The sequence below is a fragment of the Myxine glutinosa genome, chromosome 8, assembly GCF_964187855.1.
Source record: "Myxine glutinosa chromosome 8, kmMyxGlut1.1, whole genome shotgun sequence".
NCBI classification, from domain to species: Eukaryota; Metazoa; Chordata; class Myxini; order Myxiniformes; family Myxinidae; genus Myxine; species Myxine glutinosa.
Genome location: NC_136268.1, coordinates 121,082,526 through 121,109,081, shown reverse-complemented (window position 1 = coordinate 121,109,081; position 26,556 = coordinate 121,082,526). Strand labels below are relative to the sequence as shown.

The following is a 26,556-nucleotide window of genomic DNA, read 5'->3' as shown; positions in this document are numbered from 1 at the left end:
GTCACGTGACAATATTATTGGCACCTTTTAGAAGTTGTTAGAAATAGTTACATTTCAAGCAGGTGATTCTCCTTTACTTTGGAATTGAACTCACCTGTGGTGAGTTTCAGGTGCTTGCAATATAAAAATCACTCATTCAACCAGTTTCAATAGAGAAAAGTAGTCATACTGCTGTTTTGTGTCACTGTGCATACTGCAATGAGCAGGGAGAAAAGGTAGAAAACAAGAGAATTGTCTCAAGAGGTCAGACACGAGATTTTAGCCAAGCATGGACAATCTCAACACTACAAATCCATCTCCAGAGACCTTGATGTTCCTGTGTCCACCATACGTAATGTTATCAGGAAGTTTAAGGCACTGTAGCCAACCTCCATGGATGTGGCCGCAAGAGAAAACTTGTTCGAAGATTGCAGTGAAGGGTTGTTGGAATGGTGGAGAAAGCACCTCGATCAACTGCCCAACAGATTCAAGCTGACCCTCAGACACAAGGTACGACGGTTTCAACTCGCACCATCCGTTACCAGCTGAATGAAAGGCGGTTCTATGGTAGAAGACCCAGGAGGACCCCGCTCCTGAGAGAGAGACATAAGAAAGCCTGACTGGAGTGTGCCAAAACACACCTGAACAAGCCAAAATCCTTCTGGGAGAATGTCCTCTGGACAGATGACAAAATTAGAGCTTTTTTGGAAAGCACATCATCTCTATGTTTACAGAAAACAGAATGAAGCCTTCAAAGAAAAGAACACCATGATGTTTTGGGGTTGCTGTGCTGCCGCTGGCACTGGGTGCCTTGAATGTGTGCATGGCATCATGAAATCAGGAGATTACCAAGGCATTTTGGAGCGCAATATTCAACACAGTGTCAGAAAGCTGGGTCTCCGTCGAAGGTCATGGGTCTTGCAGCAGGACAATGACCCCAACCACACTTCAAAAAGCACACAGGAATGGTTGAGGACAAAACGCTGGACTGTTCGGAAGTGGCCAGCAATGAGTCCAGATATAAATCCCATTGAACACCTGTGGGGAGATCTGAAAACAGCAGTTGGGAGAAGGCACCCTTCAAATCTGGGAGAACTGGAGCAGTTTGTACAAGATGAGTGGGCCAAACTGCACGTAGAGAGGTGTAGGAAGCTCATTCATGGCTATAGGAAGCGCTTGACTGCAGTTATTTTGTCCAAAGGCCGTGCCACCAAATAGTAAGTCGAGGTTGTCAATAATTTTGTCAATGCCATTTCTTTTTATTTCTCTGATTTAAAAGGATATATTAAGTTCTGAATCAAAAACAAAGGTTCTGTAATATTAACAGTGAAATAAAGAATTGTGGAGACCAAATACTTTTATCAATTTCAACTTATTTTTTGAGAAAATTGTGAGTTATTTGAAAAAAGTGCAAGGGTGCCAATATATTTGGCCACGACTGTACCTTAAATCTATTTATTTGGCTATAGGGGACATTTGGGGACAAGAAATGCCCAGTTGTCATTCTCTGAAAGTTTCAATAACCGACGTATGAGCATATTTATGTGGCTCGTCATGTGCGCGAATCATGATATTTCAATATTCGATAAATTTTACATGTCGGCACGAATATTTACTCCAGATATGCACATATAGTACCAAATTGTAGATAAGCCCGCCCCCTGTGCATATAAAACACATATATCATGATGATTCAGTTTTCCATACTCCAGGAAACCAAAAACTACTTTTGTTGCCAAATTTTTGTTTTGGTTGATATTTCGAGAGAGAGACATAATATAAAATATCCATCCTATATAAGACATAAATATATAATATAAGACATAATATCCATCCAATAAAATTGCCCATATCTTCCAAGAATCAAGTCCCCACATATTACCCAAATATTATCCGACATGGTAGATCACAAAATCATGGATTATTTATACAAAACCAGCATACTCATACATAATTTACATAACCAGCATACTCTAGCTTAGACAAATGTAATGTTAGCAATTATCCCTTTATTGGTATCGTAATTTTAATTGAGCAATTTAGCAATTATCCTTTAAATGTAATGTTAGCAATTATCCATCCCTTTATTGTTTCATCATACTGAACAAATCAAACCATGTATGCCAAGTTGAAAATGGATATAATTTTATTGTGACCAAACCAATAAACCATTTATCATTTATCACTGAGTAATCATTTGGGATATTCATAGTATGCACAATGACACTATATAGTGCGGGAGCCCAGAAACATTTGTTTCACATCTCGAGTACAAAAGGTTTGAGGCCTGGAATATATGCATCTATGATAGGAGACCCCAAAAAGGCAATTCTTAAGTTCTGCAATTCTGCACAGCAACCAGGGGGCGCCACCAAAGACCCCTAAATGTGACTCTTAATTCACAATTTGAGTACATCTTTCAAACTTGTCTTAAAATGTTCTCTATAGGAGTGGAAATCAGAATTCCCAATTCTTAAGTTTTCAATTTGTGTATTAGGTCGCTTAAGAACGACCTAATTAATGCTAATTAACGCTAATTAGCATTTTTAATTCACAATTTGAGTACATCCATGAAACATATGGCAATGTATTCCTTAGGTCATCCTAAATCAAGATCAGTCATTCTTAAGTATCCATTTCATGTATTAACCCACTTAAGAACGCAAAATGTACTCATTGACCCCGTCCCTGGCAAGGTGAGTGTTAATTCACAATTTGAGTACATCTTTCAAATTGGTCCCAAACTGTTCAGTAGATCATCGTGAATCAAGAACAGCAATTCTTATGTGTCCATTTCATGCATCAACCCACTTAAGAATGCACACTGACAAAAAGGAGAAACATAGATTGTATACAAACACAATGTTTTATTTTTTTATAAACTACACAAAAATGTACTTAGTATGCATGAATTATGCTTCAAAATCAGATCATAGTAAGTCATGTAGTAAATTGGCGTCCTGGTTCTACCGCCCATCAACAATTAAATCTCAAATCTCGGAAAAAAAACCAATTTTTAATGTTAATTTTATAAAAATTAATACCTAATGTCTAACTTTTACTCTATTAGCGATATTGCTGTTTTATCTCTGACTATCGCTTATAAACTATTTAACATGTTTAAGCTAATTACCCTGAACTAAAAACAAATTTTAATGTATGTAAAAACTCAACTAACTATATCAACGAAAAATTATTGAATTTATCTCAAACATCAACATGATTGTATATATGTTGTTTTATCCAACATTCCTAACATTATTTTGCTTAAAATTTCAAAAACATTACAAATTCCCTGTCAGGATGCTTTGGATATGTACCGTACTGAATATAATCGTATGAACAGGTTTGGTCGATTGTAAACCTACACATCACCATCATCACCATCTCCTTCAACGTCCTCTTCATCAGAAGATGACTGCGCTAGGACCTCATCATCGTCAGCATCAGCTAATTCTTCATCATCTGGAACGAGCGACTCCGGAAGTTGGTCTCCCTCAAACCAGATGGGTTTATATTGATCTCCCACTAGTTCCCATCCGTCATCCTCTGATGGGTGTTGCTGGATGATTGGCTGGTCAGCATTGGCCCACATTCTTGAAACAAGCGATACACGCTTTATGTGGGCAGCAACCTCTCTTTCGCATGGAGGAATACTACTGGCATCAGCTCCCTTCAGCTTTTCAAGTGGGTTCTTTCCTCTTAACTTGGGCGTGTAAATTCTTTCAAAGGTCTTGAACCTGTAGGCGTTTAACGTTTCCTTCGACTTCTCTTTGGCTCCATACATTATAGCAGTGAATTTCAAGAGTGTGTCCTTGCATTTCTCGCTTGGCAGTCCATCTGTTGACAAAGCTTTGAAAGCTTGCTGTACATCGGGCATCTTTTCCAGCTTATTAAAGGGCTGAACCTTGCCCTTTCTTACAAATGCTGCGGTGTAATCCGAGCCGGTAAAGGCATGGAAGGCAGGGAGGGAACTGCACAGTTGTGGTCCCAGTGACTTGGATATCGCTGTTAGGTCAATGAGCCTCCGATTACGCTTGGATGTAGTACCGACATCCATCCAGATGTGGCTGCTGAATTTCTCACAATGATAGAGCAGAATAACAGCTATGTCCGTGTCTGAGGCGCGTATTACTACATTTCCATTCGAGGTGTCTGCTGCCTTTGCATGCATGCAGATCTTGGTATCCGCTTCTTCATGGTTGTTACTGAGCATGTCTACGGTATCTCGCTTGACCTCTCCTTCGCTTACGTGGAAATGGAAGCACTGGCCTGACGGAACATCTAGGAAGACATCACAGGTCCCAAGTATATGAGCGTATGCTTGATCCTGCCATTCTCTTGCAAGAAAATCAGGAAGTTCCCGTTTGAATGACCTGGACGTTAGCGCTTTGCTGATATCGTTGGGCCTTCTTTGTGCTGGACCAGTAATAATGTAGGATCTGCTGTCCTCGGCTGTTGTCCCCCGTCTGGCTCTTTCTGCATCCTTCAGTGACGGTTGAGGGTAATCATCAAAGGCTACGTGTACCCGGACTTTGGACAATGACAATACTTGGTAGAGTATGCTCCTCGCTAGACCTCCATATGTGGGTGGTAAGTTTGGAGGTAGGGTGTGCAGAAGATATTTCTTGTTACCATGTTTCTTGTTACAAGAACTTTACCGCCATCTCATCCCAAACGCCACCTGTTAAAGCCGCCAGTGATGTTCACCATAGCAATGCCCCACATTTATGTCCAAGGAGTCGTCACCTTCTACAACCTCTGCCGGGGTTTTGCCACCTAACCCCAAACCCTAACCCTATTTGTTGACTTACCTAAGCAGTGATCTAGGCATTGCAGGCAACATCAGACATTCTGCAGCCGATTCAGAGAATCTATGGAGGGAAAGAGCAGGAGATTCCCCATGATTAGGTCCTATGATAAACCGACAACTCCCTCTACAGGGTGTCCCAGAAAGTTCGTCCCTCAAGATAGTGTCACAAACCTGGATTGATAATGTGTTAATATTTCCCTTTAAGTCACTGGTTATTATTCCCCAAACAATGTTGTATATTGGTCCCAGTTATTCACTGCAGGACAGTCATTTCTGTAGAGAGGCACTTCCTGTTTAGGGTGTAATTGGCTCAAGTTAGGGAAGAAGCCTCCCCATTGGCTGGGAGGCCAAAACTCCTTCCTTAACCAAAACTGAACACCCTCGATCCGGCCAGCCAGACAGGTGTGTGCATGCTCAGCACTGGTGTGGGTGTCTACTTGGGGCCTGCCCTCAGGTCAGCACTCCAGCCCCTCCCTTGCATATAAGGGAGGGCCAGCCAGGGAGTGGAGGGGGGATAGCAGCCAGTGACAACCCAAATTCCGTTACAATACTGACTGCATTCTTAAGTGGGTTGATGCATGAAATGGACACATAAGAATTGCTGTTCTTGATTCACGATGATCTACTGAACAGTTTGGGACCAATTTGAAAGATGTACTCAAATTGTGAATTAACACTCACCTTGCCAGGGACGGGGTCAATGAGTACATTTTGCGTTCTTAAGTGGGTTAATACATGAAATGGATACTTAAGAATGACTGATCTTGATTTAGGATGACCTAAGGAATACATTGCCATATGTTTCATGGATGTACTCAAATTGTGAATTAAAAATGCTAATTAGCGTTAATTAGCATTAATTAGGTCGTTCTTAAGCGACCTAATACACAAATTGAAAACTTAAGAATTGGGAATTCTGATTTCCACTCCTATAGAGAACATTTTAAGACAAGTTTGAAAGATGTACTCAAATTGTGAATTAAGAGTCACATTTAGGGGTCTTTGGTGGCGACCCCTGGTTGCTGTGCAGAATTGCAGAACTTAAGAATTGCCTTTTTGGGGTCTCCTATCATAGATGCATATATTCCAGGCCTCAAACCTTTTGTACTCGAGATGTGAAACAAATGTTTCTGGGCTCCCGCACTAATATAACAATTATTTTTGGATGATTGGCAAAATAGTGACTATAAACTGGGTGATATTTGATCGAAGTGAGTTTGTGTCAAGACAGTATCTATACTCGACCTCATCAGATTCTTCCTCTCCTGGCAAGAGATGTTCTCGGTTGTTCAGGCACTGTTCTGTGCACCCAGGACAGGACTACATGGCAGGCTGTGTTTTCTGCATGTACAACGAAGTGATGTGCAGGTAGTTTTACATCCACACACCAAGAGTTCGGTACAGGCAGATGGAACAGGATCCAGCGTCATTAGTTTTGGACGTAAGGTGTGTTCAGTTTCATCATACTTTCATACATCATACATCCCACCCACTTTCCTCTGGTAGGGGTAGCTCTGGCTTGACAAATACAGCCTTCAATCACACCATGGCTTGGTCGTGACTGCGTAGTATGTGCAGAGCCAAACAGTCTTGAGCGGGTGGTAATTTCTCAGGTTTACTGATTTGAAGGAAAACATCTGCGTGTAGACAATTGATACATGTAGCTGTCGTTGTTGGACTGTACATTTTGATCATAAACTTCTCAATATCAGCCGTACCAATATCGAGATTGCGTCCAATATCTTTCAGTAGCTTGAGATACTTCAGGTATGTCTTCCAAGCTGTTAGCTTGCCATACCCACAAAACTGACTGGTTATGTCTGTTCCTGTTGAAGCATGAAAGCTGAGGATATTGTTGACGACTTCAGGATCCAGACTTGCGTGCAAAATGCTAACTGGTACAAACTGCTTCTCTTTAGACGTCGCACTGCTCATCCACACTTCTGGTAGTGTCATGATTTATCAACAGTAAAAGTATGTCTGTGTCTCCAGAACACACTACTACTCTTCAGAAATTCGGGACTTTTGCATTATGAGCAGGAAGAACAATTTTTGTATCAGTCTTCTCGTGAGTTGAGTTAAGACGATTAATATTACCCCCCAGAAGATGATACAGAAGGGAATTCAATCTCCACCTGAGAATATGACTTCCTGTTGATCTGGTAGGTATTGTGCATTCAATAGGAGTTGATCCCGCAATAATTGAATGAGGTTCACCTTGTTTTTCTACCAGCGATATGAAAGTCTGCTATACAGATGGTAGACGCACTGCCGGCCCATCAACTACACGTTTCGTCATTCGATGCACTCTAGTCTCTGATTTGATGGACTCCCTTCCAGAGTCATCAAAGACGACATCTAGTCTTGTCTGAGAGCCTCTGAAGTAGCCTCTCAGATACCACAGAAACTGTCTGCTAGTTTGCCAAAGGTTGTAGCATTGTTTGGTTTTCTGATAGCTTGAATCACCACCATACCATCCACAATTATACAAGATGGTTCATCTGTTTCTGGCAGATTTTTCTGCAAGTAGTTGTCACATAGCAAATAGCACAGATTAGCTTTATCTGTTGGTCATAACTCCTGATTGACTGTTGCTATAGCAAGAGGGACTGGGGCGAATTCATGTTGTAGGATTAATTTGATGTTTATATGGCAACCACGACTTGCAGCACTCAGTAGTCGACGCAAGAGGCAATGGTCTGTTTTGATGGTCTTGCTTTTGCCAGCGGATGTAGTGACGTTCACCATGTTCAAATTTGTGAATAGTTTGGACTTGTTGTTGTGAACGGGGCCATGAAGAATTCCTGTAGCATCTGGGAGCAACCGATCTTCCACAAATTCAGGAAGGAGTTCTGTACCATACTCTGAGGCCGTCAGCAGGTCAGGTTGGATGTCGTCGCTTGCATTCTAATGCCTAAGAGTCTGGCAATAAATGCACTTCATATGCTATTTCAGAAAGAACAGAACAGATTACCAAGTTTGGACGATGCACAGACAGATATTTTCGTTTGAAAAAGAGAAACTGCATAAAAAAATATTGTTCACTCAATTATTTTGGGCTGGTCAGAATCTAGGGCCGGGAGCAAATAGGGCAGGCCGGGAGCACATCTTGCTATAATCTACCATTGACACACACACACACACAGGCACACACACATGAGCGCTTGTGAGGGGATCGAGACACTGTGGCCTGGGCCTGTTTGAAATACTATATATATATATATATATATATATATATATATACTAGCTGAGGTACCCGGCTTCACCCGGGTTGAATAAGAATAATACAAATATATGATGAAAAGAACATGTATATTTTAGAGCAATATCACAGTACATTTCCTACATGACGTTTTGTCAATTTTCAATTTCTCAAAACCTCTTGGTATACAACATTTCTGGTTTTCTTACTTGGTGCCAAGACATAAAGATTGCTTGGTTTTCCAACCCTCGAGCAGCCCACGTACAGCTGGCCATGGGAAGTACCCGGCATTGCCGCCGGGCGGGGGAAGGGAGGGGAGGAGGAAGGGGAGGGGAGGGGAACGGGGGGGGAGGGGAGAAGAGGGGGGGAGGGGAGAAGAGGAGGGAGGGGGAGGAGGAGAGGGGAGAAGAGGAGGGAGGGGGTTGGAGGAGACGGGAGGGGGGAGGGGGAGGTGAGGGGGGAGGGGGGAGGGGTGGGGAGGTGGGAGGGGTGGGGATGGGGGAGGGGGGGGGGGAGGGGGAGGGGAGGGGGAGGGGGAGGGGAGGGGGGAGTGGAGGGGGAGGGGAGGGGGGAGGGAAGGGGAAGGGGGGAGGGGGAGGGGAGGGGGAGTGGAGGGGGAGTGGAGGGGGGAACGGCTAGCTTGGCAAGCGATAGCAGGCTTTTTACTTTTATTTTTACCTCAATGAGGGCTATATAATATATAGTCCGTGCTTGGAGCCTTCAAGTTCAACATAAAGTTTTTTTATGAAAAATAATGCAGATGTATAACAATCCACCAATGCAAGTTCAGAAATGAATGCAGATCCTTTACTTTGCGATACAAACGCAATTCTCGCCATTTCCACTCACGATCGAGGCCTCCACAGTGACCGCGCCTCTTCTTCCTCCTACAAGAACAACTTCGTCTCACTTCTTTCACTCAAAATGCACGAAATTCTGCCGCATGAAATTATGTAGAGGCCTCGTCGGGGGGATATAAGGTACATAAGGAAGGCGTTGTAACAGAAGAATCAAAATAAAAGTGCAAGAACATGAGGAAATGGGAGCTATTCTGGACCCACAGCCAACCCCGACAAACCATTGCAATACACCCCGAACGTCCTACGCCGCCACAAACCACCATGGAATTGCAGGTGGCGCGGTTTTTTTAAACCATTGATATTAAAATGAAACGTAGCCTATAACCACCAGGTTTTTATGCTGATTCCGAATCTGTGTCTAAAACTTTTCTCCGATGTGTAGTTCTTGAGTTATAAGCGGACATCCAGACAGACACACATATACACACACACAAACACACACACACACACACACACACACAGACACTCCTCCTTTATATATAGAGATATATATTGTATACAAAATCGAGCCTCGTGTAAGAGCTAACATTAATCACAAAAAAACACAAATTGACACATAAAACATATGATAAAGGTAGCGTGAGACAAGAGGGGGAGAGAGAGGAAAGCACACAAGTACAACAGCAGAGAACAGGGACATCGGGAGATCTGTGGGAGGGAGAGTGCTTGGGGGGAGGAGGCATGGGGATGGTGTGGGGTGGGGGGGGGGGCTGTGGGAGAGGTATAAAACACATGGACACTGCTAGGACTTCCAGGAAAGATTTGAAAAAAGTGGATCTGGGGTGAATTAACGGGGGTAGAAAAGATCTAGGTTTTGGATGGAGGAAGATAAGAGACGGTGGTGAACAGCTGCTTTAAAGACCTGGAGGGAGGAGTGGGATTGAAGAGAGTGAGGGTATGTATTGCAGAGACGGGAGAAAAGAGAAATGAAAGAGTGAAGGTGAATAGAGAGTCTTGATTGCGACATGTAGGAATATTTGGGGGACAGAGCACAGACAGAGCTGGGGGAGCAAGGCCGGAGAGGAGTCGGTAGAAGACAGAAAGACCACCAACCTGCCTGCAGTGAGTGAGTGAAAGGCCTTCAGAATCAGCTTCATCGTGGGAGATTCCAATGATTCTGAAAGCTTTGGTTTCAACAGCGTGAAGCCAAACTAGGTGTGAGGCAGGTGCACCAGCCCAGAGGAGAGAGCAGTATTCCATTGAGCTGCGGATGAAAGCCTTGTATGTGGTGAGGAGGTCAGGTGTGCCAAGGAAGGACTTCGCACGATGGAGGATGCCCAGTCAGCGAATGGCTTTGGATGCCAGCTTGGAAATATGGTTTTCCCAGGAAAGATCATGGCAGATAGTGAGACCCAAAAGCTTGAGTGACAGAACTTTTGGAGAGGATTGTTGAGAAAGTAGATGGGAGGGTTGTCCAGTCGGTCTTTTCAGAGAGACATCGTAAAAGTGTGAGATTTGTAAGGATTGAAAGACACGTTCCACTTGTTTGACCAGTCTGTGATTTTGTCCAGGTCTGCAGAGAATGAGGAGGCTGCAGACCGCCGATCTGAGGGATGAGGTTTGGAGCAGCAGAGAGTGGATTCATCAGCAAACAGATAGAGAGGATTTTCTAGAGAGTTGGAGAGATCATTGATGAAGACCAGAAAAAGCACAGGGCCCAGAACACTGCCTTGAGGAATTCCACAGGAACAAGAAGGAGAGATGAGAGAAATCCATTCTGGGCCACATGTTGACTACAACCAGAGAGGAAGTCCACAAGCCATTCGTTGAGATTTCCATGGATACCGGAGGAGGAGAGTTTGGTGAGCATGGCGGGGTGGCAGACCGTATCGAAGGCAATTGATATGTCAAGGGAGACAGCTCTTATTTCCTGTTTGGCATGAAGGACCTCCATCCATTGTTGAGACAGCAGAAGCAGCATGTCCTGAGTAAAGTGACCTGGTCTGAATCCAAATTGATGATCCGAGATCAAGCAATTGGAGAAGAGGAAGGATTTGATGTCAGAAGCAATGATTGATTCTCTGACCTTGCTGATCATTGTGAGCAGGCTGATTGGTCTGTAGTTGCGAGGATCTGTTTTTGCACCTTTTTGTGTAATGCGGTAATGTTGGCAGATGACCTTGAGCAAAAGAGAGGGGAAAGAGAACAGAGAGAGGGTGAGACAGAGTGGCAGAGTAGGATTTTAGGACCCGTGGGCTAATGCCGTCTGGTCCAGTTGCAGAATCAGATTCGAGGTTTGACAAAAACTTCTCCACCTTGTCAGGGGAGGACACAGACTCCAGGAGCAGCTGGGTTATGGTGGGTACAGAGAGGGACGGGTTCGGGACACAATATTTTGAGGCAAACACAGAATTGAGGCATTCAGCTTTTTCACGTGGAGTGTCAGCTGTGTAGCCTTTTAAGGTAAGGGAGGGGATGGAAGGGGAACAAACACCAGAAACAGATTTGACCAGATGCCACCAGGATTTGGTGGAAGGAGACAGGTTTGAGAGTTCATTCTTGAGTGTGGAGAGATCGTGCTTCCTGGCACTCCTGAGGGTAGACACACTTGTTCCAAACTTGGTGGAAGGAACTGAGATTGCCTTCAGTTGGATTTGCCTTCCAAGAGCAAAGGCAAGTTGTTTCAGGGCAACTGCCTCACCACAAGTTTCAGTGTACCATGGACGGGAGGAAGGGTAAGACAACTAAAGAGGAGATGGGATAAATCTGTGCATGAGAGAGAGCAGTTTACTTTGGAAGAATTCCCAGGAAGAATTGATGTCAGAGGCAGTGGAGATGGGAGACCAGTCCAGATGATTGATGGCTGATTGAAGACCTACCAGTCGGCCTGAGTGAAATGCCAGACTCATCGGCGCTGAGGAGGCTCTCTGAGAATGGCCAGAGAGATGTCGACTTTATCAAGCAAATGATCAGAAGAACCGATTGGAGCAGAAGAAGAGCAGCAGACATTTGCAGAGAAGTTAGTCATAACCAAGTCTAGAAGAGAAGATACTCCATTGACTGAGATCCGGTTCGGGAAATTGACAGATTGTGTCAGTCCCAGCAAGTCGCAGAAGTCCGTGAATATTTAGTTTGCTGAGGTGTTTGCTGAGGTTTGTTTGCTGAGGTGTTTGCTGAGGTTTGTTTGCTGAGGTGCCATGGCTGGTGTGAGAGGAACCCACACCCAGCCAGCTGGCATGGTAGACAATTGAAGTTGCCACATATGAGGCAGAGAGAGTTGGGATGAGTGGATAGAAGTTGGTCCATGTTGTCCGACAGTGAAATGTAAATGGAGTCATCACTGTTTGGAGGACGGTAAAGAACACATATGAACAAAAGGTGGGAGTGAAGGGGACCCCCAGCCAGAGCTATTCCTGGGGGTGGGGTGGAGAGAGGGCAGTGCAAGGAGAGTGAGGAAGAGAGTTTTTGATAAAGACAGCAACCTCACCGCCAGGACAAGGCTCAGGTCTATCATACCAGAGGAGGAAGTAACCAGGAAGTTATATTAAGGAATCAGATACATCTTGAAGGAGGAAAGTTTCTGTAAAGCAGATCAAGTCTGGATTGTCAGAAGCAACCTGTATGGAGAGATCAATCAGGTTTGAGTGAAGGCCCCGGATGTTTGAGGTCCATACCGTTAAGGAAGAGGGAAGGGGAGCAGTGGGTACAGGACAGGGGATGGAGGGGTAGGGTTAGATGAGGGGTGAAAGTGGGAGGTCGGGAGAGCTGTTGATAGTGTGTCGGAAATTGCAGAAAAGTGAGGAGAAAGGAAAGGATGAGGAGGACAAAAGGTTTGATGGTGATGGGATGATGCACAGTGAGGTGTTGTTTGAGGGGGGGTGGGGGTGGGGGTAGAGCAAAGTCGAAGGTTGGAGGAGGTGGAGGTATGTGATGGAAGGGAGATGAAGTGGGGAGGAGGCAGCCTTGAGGAGGAGTGGGAGGGTGGAGAATTGGAGGAAGATAGTAGGGGGGAGATTAGAAGGCAAGGGGTGAAGTGGGAGTTTTGAAGGGGAGGGGTAATGATGAAAGTGGATGATTAATGAAAAACAAAAACTTATTACGAACTGGGTTTATTGTGATTTTCAAGTCAGAGATGTTAGAAAACGATAGAGGAGGGGTGGAATGCAGGTGAGTTTAGAGAATGTAGAAAGGAAGGACTGCAAGAGCTTGAAATTTATTTTTGAAATGGAATGATTTGATGAGGAAATTGAAAAAAGCCTTTTAAATAGGAAGAAAAACAGCGTGTTGTAATAAACCACTGAATAAAACACTGCAGGGGAAAGTTAAAAAATATTTAAACAAACCCGTGAGAAACAATCCGGGGAAAGTCCCTGAAGTGAGGGCGTGGATCAGAGAAAGGAGAAAGGGTTGAATGAGTATGGAGGAAACTAGAATTGGAAAGGCGGGTATCGGGTGGAGATGGAAGAAAAGGACATAAAGGGGGCGGGGCGAGACAACAGCACACGTGCAAGGGTGCATGGGCTGCAAGACCCATGACCTTCGACGGAGAATGTGTTCTAGCCCACGAGGAGAGAAGGAAATAATAATAATAAAATGTTTGGTTTTTTTTTGTATTTAAAAACGTTAGTCAAAGGGTAGATGTTCGGGCAAGTTCGGGGGAGAAGAGAATATCTAAGAAACAAGCAATACAGTGAAGGAAAGAACTTAAATTGACAAAACACCGACGAGGGGAGGGAAGCCTCAAGTTTCCAGGTTGCGCATGTGGTGAGAACAGAAAACGATTAATTAATACACAAGGATGCACGAATTACAAACCAACACTAACTAGAAACACACAGTAACACATACACAATAAAATAACGAGTAAAAATTTGACAAAGACACAAATGGGGAAATACTTAAACTTTGATGCAGTGCAGATGTCAAAGTCGCCCCCTCACTCGAGGGACCGGAAGCGGAAGTCCATTAAAGTAAAGCATTAGCACTTATTATTATTACTTATTATTAGAAGTCCATTCAAGTGAAACATTACAAACATTAGCACATCGCAGTAAAGCATGAGCACATACAAAGTTCATCATCACAACAACCCCAAAGCGCCAAATATTTACCTTGAGAAATGCCATCGTTTGTCCATTGGTGTACTTTCTACTTTATAAAGGAAGGAAATAAATTAAATAGACTATAAGCATAGCAGAAGGAGGGACATGTACTTTTAATTCTAACTTTAATTTGATTTATCTTGCCTTCCTTACTTGGAGATTTCCCAATGGTGTACAAAGGCGTGATTGCGGAAGCAATGCCTTCAATCCTGCTGGTTAATTATTTTCATTGTACTCAACAAAGTTACAATGTTTTACCCAAAGTTTTGGGACATTCCTTAATAGTTTCTTCACTCAATATCATTGTTGGAACAGTAGAATTTTGTTTTTAATTTAATGCTTTGGCAATGTGGAGAAGGAGGAAGGACAGCCTTGCTGAAAGCTGAGTAAGATATATACACTTAGTTATAAGAATCGCTAATGTGTTAAATTTTGTCAGATCTCACTCCAGATTTTGTTACTTATTTCATGAACATGATCCGATCCTCATATCCGAATCCAGAGTTTGATTATCTTACTATAATTCACCAAATGTCCATCCGTCCATTCAAAGGTACCGCAAAAACGGCTCAACCGATCGCAACAATATTTTGGGTGGGTATTCCTGGAACCCCTGGGAGTAAACTAGGCTATATTGCTTTTTCCAATTTTTCCAATTTTTCCAATTTTTCCAAGCACGATGGAATAATATTTACCGATATGAACAGTGATGTGGCTTTTGTTGAAATTCTACAAATACTGTTTATTCTAAGTACCAGGAGAGAGTAGATCGACTCCTGACGAACTCTTCCTGTATAAACATGCGGCTACAAAGTAATATGGCAGCGTGTGCAAAGCGACTGAGAAACAGGTGTAGCGGCCGCTTCTGTGTTACAGATTCGGTGCACACTCTTCACCCACAAACGTGCGACTGAGAAAGACGTACAGCGGCCGCTTCCGTTTTGCAGAATTCAAACTTTTTTCAAAATGGGCGCCGTGTACTCTTTAGATTTTGATGATTTGCGTGTGATATGATTCAACGGATGTTTATATGAATCTGAAGGAACTGCGCTCCAACGCGAGTCAAAAGAATTGACGCGACCAAAGACGGAATTCGTCCGAGTTGCTTTATTGAAACAAAACAGCTCAGGTATTCTGACAAGCCCGTTTATCGGGCAGCAATATATATACACATTTATGTCGGGAAGTTTGCCCGGCAAAAGCTATACCGGGCATGCCCGGGTGTCAAGGGCGAGCCTTGGAAAGGCGAGTCTGGACCTGCCCGGGCGTGTTTGGCTGCGGCCTGGCAAGTCGAGGCTGGGCGTGCCCGGGCGCTCTGGACGAGCCCAGGAAAGGCGATAGCGGGCATGCCCGGACGCTCTGGGCGAGCCCTGGAAAGGCGATAGCGGGCATGCCCGGACGCTCTGGGCAAGCCCTGAAAAGGCGATAGCGGGCATGCCCGGACGCTCTGGGCGAGCCGGGGAACAGTGAGTCCGGGCATGCCCGGGAAAGACGAGACCGGGCGTGCCCGGGAGGTTCGGGCGTGCCCGGGAACAGTGAGTCCGGGCATGCCCGGGAGAGGCGCGTCTGGCCGTGTTCTGGCCGGTGCAAGGCGATTGTGTGCATCCAGCGGTAACCGCTACAAATCGTTTAAAATAAAAAAGCCTTCAATTTCTGATATTTTGCCTTTTCATTTGGGCCTCCCAATTGAAGCCCCGCCCATAGGGCGGGTACCGTTGCTAGTATGCTTTAATTATTCCATGATAGTATATCGTTTTTCCAAGGCTTCCAGCATGTTTGACTCTGCCAAAACAAAATGGTGGCTTAAGATCTCAGCGATGTGACAGTGGGCTGATCAAGATGGCGGCCTGCCATTTTGGGAAGCCATTATGGAGTTTTTGTTATGAGGACCCGGTTCATCATTTTCAAAAGTTGTGTTTTGACACACCCAAACATCCAGTTTTCATTCATACGCTCCTTTGGAGGTCATTAAATATGCATGCAAAGTTTGGGGCTGCTGAGGTTTCATGGTTTTAGACTTATGGAGGAGACAAAAACACACAAACACACACACACACACACACACACCGAAAGCAATCATTGAAAACAAGGACATAATACTCACAGATGACCTGATTCCATCGAGCGTGAATATAGAAAACAAGCTTTGCGTCCAGACATAGCACCCGGGAACAAAAATGAAAAGACAGCATTGCTAATTGACATATCAGTACCCAGCGATTTGGCCTAAACAAGGCAGAAATCAAGAAAATTACCAAATAAATCTCCACTCTCCACGCTTGGCTTGCGGACTTCCTCTCTGGTCGTAGTGTTACGGATTCGGGACTTCCGTGGTTGTGGTTTTCATCCACTTGAGACATTCCTGGTTCTAGGTATTATGGTTATTGTTGTTTAAGGGAAATGGTTATTGTGGTTAAAAGGTTAAAAGCACTCATGGTAAAAATGAGACAGGAAACCGGATCGAGAACCGGAAGCTGATGAGAGAAAGAAGAAGGCGTGAGGCAGAAGTTGGAGAAGACGCGTGTCTGGAAGCTCCGTAGCGAGCGTGGTCGAGCGAACATCACGAGGGAACTTATAGTCCTTGAAAGGAATTTTGTGCGATAGGTGTTATCGCGGGAGTATTGAGAAACCTACGGTCAGGTATAGGCAAAGAGGTTCTGGAGAATCCTGCCTAGAGGCTTCGGCTCGAGTAAGAGCCGTCCGCCATTTTGCACCGCGCGCTGTTTTCACCGAAAAAGGTTTTGTTACGCGTGAACTTTTCTCACCCCTCTGGTCGTCTGCCGGGGATGTGTGTGCGTGAAAGCGGCGTTTGAAGAATACGAGGCGGTTCGCTGATTGAACTGCGAATGTGCACGTCTAGATCGCGCCTTCGGGGATTTCCCTTTCCGCCGCCGGTTTGATGTTGGTTAGGACCACATGACGGTCCATGCTCTACCTACATCTCATTACTCACCTCATCGACTCTTCGCCTCATCGCCGGGATCACCTTTGAGTTATAGAGACATTGAGGAGTGTTCTGTCATATTCACTGGGAGCGCGGTGAGTTATATTACTTTAACAGATGGTACGATCTTAAGATATATTGATTGTATTGTTAATTGCTATCATTGTTGTATCGTTATTCCTGTGTGATTTTTAATATATTATTGGTTTGTTGAAAACTCTTGTTGTGGTTTCCATATTGATTTCGACACGGAATAATATATTTTTCTGCCGTGGTTCCTCCCGGGGTTCGGAGGTATACCGAGACCAGGAGGTCGGGGAGGAACACGTAACAGTAGTCAACGTGTGGCCCTGAATGGATTTCTCTCATTGTCCCTTCCTGTTCTGGCTGGAGTTCCCCAAGGTAGTGTTCTGGGCCCTGTGCTTTTTCTGGTCTTCATCAATTATCTCTATGACTCTCTGGAAAATCCTCTCTATCTCTTTGCTGATGACTCCACTCTCTGCCGCTCCATTCCTCATCCCTCATATCGGCACCCTGCAGCCTCCTCGCTCTCTGCAGACCTGGACAAAATCACAGACTGGTCAAACAAGTGGAACATGTCTTTCAATCCTGACAAATCTCACACTCTTACTATGTCTCTCTGAAAAGACCGACTGGAAAACCCTCCCATCTACTTTCTCAACAATCCTCTCCAAGAAGTTCTGTCGCTCAAGCTTTTGGGTCTCACTATCTGCCATGATCTTTCTTGGGAAAAACACATTTCCAAGCTGGCCTCCAAAGCCAGTCGCCGACTGGGCATCCTCCGTCATGTGAAGTCCTTCCTTGGCACACCTGAGCTCCTCACCACATACAAGGCTTTCATCCGCAGCTCAATGGAATACTGTTCCCCCCTCTGGGCCGGTGCTCCTGCCTCACACCGAGCTCGGCTTCACGCTGTTGAAGCCAAAGCTTTCGGAATCATTGGAATCTCCTGCGATGAAGCTAACTCCGAGGGCCTTTCACCCACTCACCGCAGGCAGGTTGGTGGTCTTTCTGTCTTCTACCGACTCCTCTCTGGCCTTGCTCCCTCAGCTCTCTCTGTGCTCTGTCCCCCAAATATTCCTACAGGTCACACAAGATCTGCCAGCAACCCTCTTATGGTTAAACTGCCAAAATCAACTCTCTACTCACCTTCACTCTTTCATTCCTCTTTTCTCCCGCCTCTGGAACAATCTCCCCCACTCCCTTCAATCCCACTCCTCCCTCCAGGTCTTTAAAACAGCTGTTCACCACCATCTCTTATCTTCCCCCATCCAAAACCTTGGTCTTTTCTACCCCCGCTAATTCACCCCAGATACACTTTTTCGAAATTTCAACTTCTTTCCTGTAAGTCCTTGCAGTGTCCATATGTTTTATACCTCTCCCACCTCCCCCCAAGCCCTCTCCCTCCCACAGTTCTCTCGATGTCCCTGCTCTCAAATGTTGTGTTTGTGTCCTTCCCCCTCTCTCCCCATCTTGTCTACCGCTCCCCTTATTTTGTGTTTTATGTGTCGGTTTGTGTCGGTTTGACTTTTTGTGTGATTAATGTTTGCTCTTTCACGAGCCTCGATCTTGTATACAAAAAAGAATTAAAAAAAAATAAAAAAATACCAGGACCTCAAAAATGAGGTGAAGAGATCTTGGAAGCTGAAGAGCATCGAAATTGTACCAGTGATAATAATTATCAAATTATAATTGGAGCAACATGAATGATAAAGAAGAACCTCACTGAGATTTTAAAAACAATCCCCGGGAATATTACCACAAATGAATTACAACTGGAGGCAATCCGGGTTCGGTGACGATCCTGAAAAGAGACCTTGGAACAAAACTCTGAAAAAGTTGAACAGCTTGGTCCATGAACCGTGATCCCTTACCGAAGAGGAGGTGGATACTTTGGGTCGTGGGAGGACTCCGTTCCAGCTACTGAACCATGCAAATGGAGATACCAACAAACGACAAACAAACAAACAAACACACACACACACACACACACACACACACACACACACACACACACACACACACACACACACACACACACACACACTGCCATTAATTATTACGAGTTCACCCGCTAACTACGGGAGGGGCAGAAGGGGTTAATTCCTCTTTGGGGCATATAGATTACAGTCAATCTATGGACGGATCTCAAGAACATTGGGTGTGTGTTTTAATTTCCCAAGTTTCTTGTGGAGAGATCGCCAAGTGGTTTCAGCATTCGAGCAAGCATTCAATTTAAAACCGTTAAGGAACGGTTGGCTTGGCAAGCGCTAGCTAGCCGCTTGGTAAATAAGCACATCCCGGTCTTCCTCCCTTTGTTTCGTATCAAACAGCACGAGCGAGTTTCAAAGGTTTGCTCCGAAAAATGCCACGGTCGCGGCAGAAAAGGCCATGTTATTAACCCAACATTTATGGGTTATATAGAGTACCGTAGATCTTCGTTCAGTTCTGTAAGTAAACCTTACTTCATGGATGTCGGGATTCCTCCAAATTTCTTCATTTAGTGTTATAAAGAGCATTAGCGACTGTAAAAAATAAAATCATACGTGTTTGTGGTTTACAATATTTTTTCTTCCTGCAGAAGCTGCTACTCATACGGAAACGCCAGTAAAACTATCAGCTATTTTTTCACGTTATCACTGCAGGAAATGAGGAAAAACGCCTCGGGGAAGTGGGACATTATTAGTATTAATATTGTTTTGTCATTGCATTAACAATATGCCATTATCATTAATTTTGTTATTCAAAGCGTCTTTGGAACAACGCTACGATAAATCTTCTTTGGACAAAGGCCACGATAAAGCCAACTTAATACAGCTATACACCGCAACACGCAACCCATTGATGGCAATGGCGGGGAAAACCTGCTCAGGGGGAGAAACCCCGCTTGGGGAAGGGGGCAAATGAATGCGCTACAACCTTCATTATGTAACCCTTGGTCATCCTGTCAAGTTTGGTTGAGATTGGATAAGTAAGGACGGAAAGTATTGGCGTCAAAAATTCATCAGACAGATGGACAGACACAAATGGCATATTTCAGTATTATTATTATTATCAAACATTTACCATGTGAACATTCTTAAAATGAATATATGCCTGAATCAGACCACAATTGTAGAAAATATATTTTTATTGGCAATTTGCAAAAAAAAAAAGAAAAAGGGGTGGGTGTGGCGGGCACATGGGGCAATAATTCTGTGCACCAGTGGGTGGCGCGAGGGCCCAGGCGGGACCGATGGCACATGCCCCGCCCTTCGACCGAGCGGCCACGCCCGGGGACTAGGCGTGGCCTCGGCACATATATGCGGGCTCTAAGTTCGAGCCCGCCCAGTGCTGCAGTTCGAGCTTTCGTAATAAAGACTCTTTTGGTTTTAACTAACGCGTTGTGGCCTACCTTTTTGGCAAGCAAGTTGTGTGCGCAGCACCACACTTCACTGGTGACCCCGATTGATTCAGCCGTTGCTGACCACCGAACGCGCCATGGCCAACAACGCCGTCGCAGTAAAACTCCCAGAGTTTTGGGAAGCAGCCGAAGCGTGTGGTTCGTGCAGGCCGAAGCGCAATTTCAGCTTCGAGGCATAACGGCGGACGAGACCCGTTACTACCACGTGGTCGCCGCCCTCGGGCCCGGCACTGCCGCCCGGGTCGTGTCCATCCTGCGGCACCTGCCGGCCGACCACAAGTACAGGGCGCTCAAACGTCTCCTCATCGCCACGTTCGGCCTCACGGAGATCGAATGGGCCGACCGCCTCCTGGACCTTCCCGAACTCGGCGACACACGACCATCCGTGCGGATGGATTATATGCTGTCGCTGCTGGGTGACCAAGCCCCGGATTTCTTATTCCGGGCGCTTTTCCTACGCCAGCTACCTCTACAGGTACGCCTCGTGCTGGCCGGTTCCAACATAAGGGAACCCTGCGCCCTGGCTGTAGAGGCCGACAAGTTCTTCGCGGCTTGCGACACGCGGTCGAGTTACGGTGCTGCCGTCGTGAACCCCGGGGCAGAGGCTACAGCATCCCTCATGGCCGCTGCCGCGCCACGCCCACCACCACCACCGCCGCCAAGAAAACCGCGGCCACCGCCGCCGCCACCGCCCCCGCCGCCGCAAGCCTGGTGCTATTTCCAGGCCAGGTTCGGCCACAAGGCTAAGAAGTGTTGCCCGCCATGCTCGTTTGACAAGTTGGGAAACGACCAGGCCGGCGCTCATTAGCGACCCTGAGCGTCGGCCGTTCCGGCAGCCTCCTGTTCATCACGGACACCTTGTCCGGGCGCCGTTTCCTCTGCGATACAGGAGCACAGGTAAGCGTCATCCGCGCCTCCACGTCCGACAAGCGAACCGCGGGCCGGGGCCCCGCGTTGCTTGCCGCCAACGGTACACCCATCCGCACATTCGGGAAGCGCTGCCTCTCCCTGCGGTTCGGAGGGCAGCACTTTCAATGGTCATTCGTGACCGCCAGCATGCCAATGGCATTGCTTGGTGCGGTCTTCCTATGTGCGAATGGGTTGTTGGTCGACGTGAAGCGCAGACAGCTCGTCCAGGCCGAAACCTTTAGCTCGCTCGCTTGTTCGCTGACCGGCTCGTTGAGCTGCTCACTGAGCAGCTCACCGAGCGGTTTGCCAAGTGGCTTGCTGGAAGGTTCCGTCCCGGCGAGTTTAGTTTGCACGCTTCCGGCAGCGGACGACTTTACCCGCCTCCTCGCCAGTTTCCCGGCCCTCACGCGGCCCACCTTCTCAGCGGTGGCCGTTAAACATGGGGTGGAGCACCACATCCCCACGGTCGGGCCGCCGGTCTATGCCCGGGCACGCCGACTCGAGCCCACGAAGCTCGCGGTGGCGAAAGCGGAGTTCGCCACGCTGGAGCGGCGGGGGATCGTGCGGCGCTCCAACAGCACTTGGGATTCTCCGATGCACATCATGCCGAAGCCCGTCGGGGGATGGCGGCCCTGCGGGGACTACCGCCGGCTCAACGATGCCACCACCCCCGACCGCTACCGGTCCCACACATTCAGGACTTTTCCGCCCGGTTGGCCAACACGACCGTGTTTTCTAAGGTGGACCTCATCCGGGGCTACCATCAGGTCCCCGTCCAACCGGACGACGTCCCGAAGACGGCCATCATCACCCCTTTCGGCCTCTTCGAATTCCTCAGGATGCCCTTCGGGTTGAAGAATGCGGCTCAGGCGTTCCATCGGCTTATGGATAGCGTCTTGCGCGACTTACCTTTCCTGTTTGTCTACCTGGACGACATCCTAGTCGCGAGCGCATCCTGGGAGGACCACCTGCTCCACCTCCACACGCTTTTCGAACGCCTGGGCCAGCATGGCCTAATCATCAACCCTGCCAAGTGCCGTTTCGGTGTCGCCACCATTGACTTCTTGGGGCACCGCATCACCGAGCACGGGGCCGTCCCTTTACCGGCCAAGGTGGAGGCGGTCAGGGATTTCCCGCGGCCCCGCACGATCAAGGGGCTCCAGGAGTTCCTGGGCATGGTAAACTTTTACCACCGCTTCGTGCCCCAGGTCGCCCGGCTCCTCCGCCCCTTGCACGAGGCCCTTCGGGGCAAGCCGGGCAAAGGTGACATCGCATGGTCGGAGCCGATGGCCGCGGCATTCGCGGGCGCAAAGCTGGCTCTGGCCAACGCCACCATGCTGGCGCACACGGCGCCCGATGCACCGATCGCCCTCACCACCGATGCGTCGGACTATGCGGTGGGCGTGGTGCACGAGCAATGGGTGCGTGGTGCTTGGCAACCGCTGGCGTTTTTTAGCCGGCAGCTGCGCCCGCACGAACGCCTGTACAGCACCTTCGACCGCGAGCTGCTCGGGCTCCACCTGGCGGTCTGACACTTCCGCCACCTGCTGGAGGGCCGCCCGTTCACGGCCTTCGTTGACCACAAGCCCCTTGTGTTCGCGATGGCCAAGGTCGCCGAGCCATGGTCGGAACGGCAGCAGCACCACCTCTCTGCCGTGTCCGAGTACACGACGGACATCCGTCACGTGGCGGGTAAGGACAACCCGGTGGCGGATTGCCTTTCCCGGTCCGTCGTGCATGCGGTCCACCTCGGGGTCGACTATGCCCGGATGGCGGAGGCCCAGACCCCCGACCCCGGCGTCCAGGCCTTGCGGACCGCCATCATGGGCCTCCGTGTCACCGAGGTGCTGTTCGACGCCGCGGGCACGGCCCTCCTATGCGACGTCTCCCTCGGCCGGCCTTGCCCCATCGTGGCCGCTGGCTGGCAGCGCCCAGTGTTCGACGCCATCCACGGCCTGTCCCACACTGGCGCGACGACATCCCAGAAGCTCGTCGGGGCGAAGTTCGTCTGGCATGGCCTCAGGAAGGACGTCCGCGACTGGGCCAGGACGTGCCTCGCGTGCCAGCGCGCAAAGGTCCACCGGCACACCAAGGCACCGTTGGCCCCGTTTACGGTGCCCGAGCGGTGGTTAGACCACGTGCACGTCGACTTGGTGGGACCTCTGCCCCCCTCGCAAGGGTTCACCCACCTCCTCACCATGGTCGACCGCACCACGCGGTGGCCGGAGGCCGTCCCATTGGCGGCGACGTCTGCGGCTGAGGTGGCGCAAGCCTTTATCGCCACTTGGGTTGCCCGGTTCGGTGCCCCCTCGGACATCTCGTCCGACCGCGGCCCCCAGTTCACCTCGGAGCTCTGGGCCATGGTGGCGCAAGGACTCGGGGTGAGGCTACACCACACCACGGCCTACCACCCCCAGGCCAATGGCCTGTGCGAGCGCTTTCATCGCTCCATGAAGGCCGCGCTCCAGGCCAGCCTCCGCGACGGCGGCTGGGCCCCTGGGTCCTGCTGGGCCTCAGGACGGCGCCCAAGGATGACCTGTGCGTGTCCTCGGCGGAGCTGGTCTTCGGGCAACCACTGCGGGTACCGGGTGAATTTATCACCAACTCCCCGGCTCCTTGGTCCGCGGCACAACAGCGCTCCGCCCTTCAGGAGACCGCCCGGAGGTTTGCCCCGGTGCCAACGGCACACCACGGTTGCCCGCCGTCCCACGTCGCCCTGGAGCTTCGCACGGCAAAGTACGTGTTCATCCGGCACGACGCCCACCAGGCACCGCTACGGCCCCCGTACGACGGGCCGTTCCGCGTGCTGGAGACCGGTGACAAGTTTTTCACGGTCGACATCGGCGGTACCCCGGATCGCATTTCCGTGGACCACCTCAAGCCGGCCCACCTCGATCCGGACCACCCCCCCCGCCGGCAGCGCTGCCTCCGCGTCGAAGCCGCCCCCCGGCGGTCGGACCCCCGGCACCCCCGCCAGCAGCTCTGCCTCCGCGTCAAGGCCGCCCCCCGGCGGTCGGACCCCCGGCACCCCTCAGCCCCGCTGCCCCCCAGCCCTGCACCCATCGCCGTAACTTTACATTTGTCGAAACTGGAGTATGCTGGTTATAAATAATGCATGATCTTTGTGCTATTGCATGTGCGGTAATATGTGGGGATAATATTAATGCATTAAACTCCTCCAGGGACTTGATTCTTGGAAGGTATGACCATTTTATAAGATGTCAAAACCTAAACTGAACCCAAATTTTGGCACAGACATGATGCTCTATTAGGGTTTGGCTTACTTTCCTCTTGTGTCGATATTTCCTTGTGTAACTCTTGCATAAAATAGGTGATAGAGTAAAGTGCGATAACATGACCCTGCAGGTAAAAGTGGGGCAAGTTGTTCCACACCCCCTATTTTTATATCATAATAAACTCGTGCATTCTCGGTCTCAGGGAGGGGGGGGGGCGGGGGGATCTTGACAAAGCATTCCCAACAGGTGCATCTTGCCCCATCTTACTTGATATTACCTTTTTTAATCGTTATTAAATTTATCTGCAAGTCCTGCAATAATTATGCTAATTTTCTCAGTCGCCACAAATGTAAACTCGTTCCTTGAGTTCTACCTACTGAGAAGTATCCTTATATAAGCTGTATGCTACAGATCCTCCAAGGCCAACAAAATCAATGGGACTGAAATTTGCCCGGAGATATTTATAGTGCAACAAGTCATCTTCCTGTAAATATTTTCTGACTTCTCTAACAACGAAATATGTACACCGCAAGATGGAGGCCAGAAGATTGTTTACTGATATGTATCGCTTATGTTTTAGTGCAGACAATTTTTTTAAACAACTGCACGATGATATCTATTCTGGATTACTTTTTTTTTCTTCTTTTTTTTGGATACAGAATCGAGGCTCGTGTAAGAGCTAACACATTGAACATGAAAAACATGCAATGAAGGGGGAGAGACAAGAGGGGGAGAGAGAGGGAAGCACACAAACACAAAAACAGAAGAGAACATGGACGCCGGTAGATCTGTGGAAGGGGGAGGGCTGGGGAAGAATGGAGGGTTACACGGTAGAAAGCAAATGAACACTTCTAGGAACCCCAGGAAAGAAGTTGGGGATTCAAAGAGGCAGATTTAGAGCGTTTTAACGGGGGTAGAAAAGATCAATGTTTTGGATGGGAGAAGATAAGAGATGGTGGTGAACAGTTGTTTTAAAGACCTGGAGGGAGGAGAGGGATTTAAGAGTGTGGAAGTTTGTTCCAGAGGTGGGAGAAAAGGGGAATGAAAGAGTGAAGGTGAGCAGAGAGTCTTGATTTTGGCAGTTTCACCAGAGGAGGGTTGCTGGCAGATCTTGTGTGTCCTACAGGAATATTTGGGGGACAGAGCACAGACAGAGCAGGAGGACAAGGCCGGAGAGGAGTCGGTGGAAGACAGAAAGACCACCTACCTGCCTGTTGTGAGAGAAAGAAAGGCCCTCAGAATCAGCTTCATCGCGAGAGATTCCAATGATTCTGAAAGCTTTGGTTTCAACCGCGTGTAGACGAGCTAGGTGTGAGGCAGGAGCACCGGCCCAGAGGGGGGAACAGTATTCCATTGAGCTGCAGATGAAAGCTTTGTATGTGGTGAGGAGCTCAGGTGTGCCAAGGAAGGACTTCGCACGACGGAATATCATGGCAGATATTGAGACCCAAAAGCTTGAGTGACAGAACTTCTTCAAGAGAATTGTTCAGAAAGTAGATGGGAGCGTTGTCCAGGTGGTCCTTTCAGAGAGACAATGTGAGAGTGTGAGATTTGTCAGGATTCTTGCTTTAATAACGTTTTTAATCACAATTTTTATGACAAGGCGAGCATCTAAAAAAATTAATGCATCTTTACTTTTCTATTAAATTGTGGAATACAAGTTTTTAAAAATGCTTTCCCACCAACTATGATCGAATGGTCTTGCACCGATGAAACTCGGCACAGATGTTAGTCCTTCGCCGTGCTGTTTGTAGCTAGTATCAGACATTTCCCCGGAGGGGGTGAGTTTCCTGATGCCATTGGAATTGAAGTCATTCCTTTGGCTCTGGAAACTTTTCGAATAGGGGAAGAATATTTTGATTCACCATCTTATATTAGAGCTCACAAATGTTTTTTTCCCTCCTTATCCAACCATATATAGAACTAAGAGAAGCTAGTGCATTCGTGGGAAAGAAACATTGAACAAATTAAATTAGGATAGTCAAGTTCAGTTCATAAAGGACATGGGCCAATAAGGTTCCTCGGATAACTAGGGCCATTACAAGAGTAGTCATAGTAATAGGAATATCATAGTAATAGTTTTTTTTTTTTTTTAGGTTTTTATTTTTTTTAGGTTTTTTTTTTTAGGCTAGGTTTTTTTAGGCTAG

At 47.5% G+C, this 26,556-nt stretch overlaps 1 protein-coding gene across 3 annotated transcripts in view; it reads right to left on the bottom strand.

Annotated features, from left to right (window-relative positions):
- LOC137432889 (N-arachidonyl glycine receptor-like) overlaps positions 1 to 26,556 on the bottom strand; it is a 45,663-nt gene that overhangs the window by 8,320 nt on the left and 10,787 nt on the right. The window contains exon 2 of one of the 3 annotated variants that reach the window (XM_078783719.1): positions 4,794 to 4,853. The exons of the other annotated variants lie outside the window; for them this stretch is intronic. The gene's annotated coding sequence lies outside the window, so the exon portion shown is untranslated. The remainder of the gene's footprint in view (positions 1 to 4,793; positions 4,854 to 26,556) is intronic. 3 annotated transcript variants of the gene reach the window in all.